The sequence below is a fragment of the Monodelphis domestica genome, chromosome 4 (genome assembly GCF_027887165.1).
Source record: "Monodelphis domestica isolate mMonDom1 chromosome 4, mMonDom1.pri, whole genome shotgun sequence".
NCBI lineage: Eukaryota > Metazoa > Chordata > Mammalia > Didelphimorphia > Didelphidae > Monodelphis > Monodelphis domestica.
This window is the reverse complement of record NC_077230.1, coordinates 444,414,745-444,417,757: the sequence shown is the minus strand read 5'-3', so window position 1 is coordinate 444,417,757 and position 3,013 is coordinate 444,414,745. Positions and strand designations below refer to the sequence as shown.

The window sequence follows — 3,013 nt, the reverse complement described above, 5'->3', positions numbered from 1 at the left end:
AGACCTCTCTTCCTTTCTGGAGAAACTGATCTTCCTCATTTCCTTTCTTGTCTCCATTTTGTCCTTTTTTCTTTTGAAATTCATTGTTCTAGGAACTTTTCACATATTTACACTTTTGAGGAGACCTATTCTTTTTAACAACTACATTTCCCAAAAGTCTGTGCAAATCTCACCAAATGACACTGCTGCCCCATCATAGACTGGTTGAATGTGAGGTTTGATGTAATTATTGATGAGAGACTGAAAATGAAATGGCCTGAGGTCCCATAATCCTTTGTCCCTGTAGACCTAAAGTGTGCTATCTTCCTTTAGGCTTGCTCTGAATTCCTTAAGTGGAATCTGATGAATCCAGCACAGTCCCTCAGTTGTCTTTGCTGATCTCTGACTGTGAACATGTGTTGAAGTCAGTCAGAACTTGTGATACCCATAGCTGGCCTCTTTGTCCTTCTATCATTCTTGCTTTGAATTTTCTTACTAAGTTATTGGCTCTAAATAGCTGAGATGCTGACCTTGCCTTAAAAGCAGGCACAGGCACCGAGATAAGTTTGGCCATCCTCCAACCACCTTGCCTCTTGCGTAAAGCAGTCAGTGTTCCTTCAACGAGCACTGTGTTTGGCAGATCTTCCAAATATTCCATTCCTTTATTCTGGAGGAGTGTCTTAATAAATTGAAAATAAGATTCCTGCTGCTCCGACCTCAGCTTCTCCTTAAATATTATATATCCATCTCATGTAAGTTTTCTAGCACTGATCTTTTGGAAGTTGAATTATCAGGAAGTAGGTGAGATTAAACTGAAATTTCCCATAAAATCTTAAGTTCTGTAACTTGGTTCCCTCTACTTCTAATTTACTTTAGTCACACATTCTAGACAGGAATCATAGGGTTTCTCATCTAGAAAAAGCAGATAATTTCCTGAAGATAACCGTAGCACTCCCTCTTTTTATTTATTTTTTTAAAATTTATTTAATTGATTAAGAAAATGTTTCCATGGTTACATAGGTCATGTTCTTTCCCTCCTCTCCTTCCATCTCCCTCCCATAGCCAATGCACAACTCTACTGGGTTTTACATGTGTCACTGATCAAGACCTATTTCCATATTGTTAATATTTGCATTAGGGCGATTGTTTAGAGTCTACATCCCCGATCCTATCCCCATTGACCCATGTGATCAGGCAGTTATTTTTCTTCTGTGTTTCTACTCCCACAGTTCTTTCTCTGGATGTGGATAGCATTCTTTCTCATTAGTCCCTCAGAATTGTTTTAGATCATTGCATTGCTACACGTAGAAAAGTCCATTACACTCAATTGTGCCACAGTGTATCCGTCTCTGTGTACAATGTTCTCCTGGTTCTGCTCCTTTCACTCTGCATCACTTCCTGGAGGTTGTCCCAGTTCACATGGAATCCCTCCAGTTCATCATTCCTTTGAGCACGATAGTATTCCATCACCAACAGATACCACAATTTGTTCAGCCATTCCCCAATTGAAGGACATCCCCCTCATTGAAAGTCTTTATTGAGGGGAAGGAGGTGGTCTTAAAGGCCGTAGCGGAAACTTTCTTCTCTCCTCCCTCTTCTCTCATCTTATTTTAAAATAGGTGCTGCACTTTAGTCTCTGACTAACCTAGCTGAGTGGGGCTAAGCAAGGCCAACCTTGGGTTTCCAGGGAGACAGGATAATGCAATGGCCCAACAAAGAGTTCTCCCCCCAGAGCAAAGAGACCCTCCTTCAGTCCTACAATAAGAGGCTGAAAGATGACGTTAAGTGGATTATGGATAATTTCACTTAGATCATAAAGACAGCAAAGATTGAAAATGAAACTCAGGTCTCCCGGGCAACTCAGGGAGAGCAGGACAATTATGAGATGCATGTGAGAGCTGCCAATATTGTCCATGCTGGGGAATCTCCGATGAAGCTTGTGTCTGACCTCAAGCAATTTCTCATCCTCAATGACTTTCCCTCGATGAATGAAGCCATTGATCAGAGTAACCAGCAGCTTCAAAGCTTGCAGGATGAATGTGACAAGAAGCTCATTTCCCTGCAGGATGAGATATCCATTGACTTATATGAGCTAGAGGAGGAGTATTACTCGTCCAGGTACAAATAGGGCTCTGGACTTCAGAAGCTTGTGAAACTGCCTCCTCTTTTTCATCCTCCTCTCCTAGAGAGCTGGCAGGATTGCTGGCCAAATCAGTGGCTTAGGAGGAGGCCTTTGGTCCCTCCTATAGCTGGGCCTCCCAGGGTTACTGGCTTTCCTGACTTTGGGGTTTTTCTTCCTCGCTTTCATGGGATAATCTCTTACCCGTGGAGCTCTGTGAAGGCCAGGACAGATGGCAGTAGTTTCTTCATGGTCCCCTAAAAGAAAAACTCACCTCTTCTTTGGTGAAAGTGAATGGAGACTGAGCTATGGGTGTGGGTACTCCTCTGCCCCCAAATAACTGGTCTTGGAACAAAGATATCTAGACTCAAGCATTATACCCACCGTAGATTTGATTATCTACTATTTTGCTTTGGTGATTTCCCATAGGAGATTCCTAGAGTGTCAGAACCAGGAGGAACAGACTTTTAATCTCATTTAGTACAGCCTGTTTATAGTTTGGGAAACTGAGGTCATGAAGGAAAGGTGACTTGACTAAGGTAAAAAAAAAAGTGTCTTTTGAGGCCCACACGACACTAAGCTGCCTTTCTTTATAAATCAGCTTCCTGGACAAGGTCGCCCATGCTAATTCTATCCTGTTCCAGTTGCTACTCTATTACACATTTCTGTGGCTAGTTTTCTCTTTGATTATAGGCTGACTTCTCTCAGCCAACCAGCCTATGCTTGCTTCTCCCACGGAGGAGAGGGATGCTATGGAAGCATAGGTCCATTTTAACATTAGCCTGAACTAAATAGAATCACAGAGACAGATTGGATTCAGAGTAAGTGAGTGGGAAATCTCCAATCACACACTGCATTTGGGAATTCTCTATGTGATGTAAAAGCCATAGGACCTTAAAGACCGTCCAGCTCCTA

The 3,013-nt window shown here is 42.3% G+C and overlaps 1 pseudogene; it reads left to right on the top strand.

Annotated features, from left to right (window-relative positions):
* Window positions 1–1,330: 1,330 nt before the first annotated feature.
* LOC100021271 (mediator of RNA polymerase II transcription subunit 22-like) lies at window positions 1,331–2,296 on the top strand (annotated as a pseudogene).
* The last annotated feature ends 717 nt before the right edge of the window (window positions 2,297–3,013 follow it).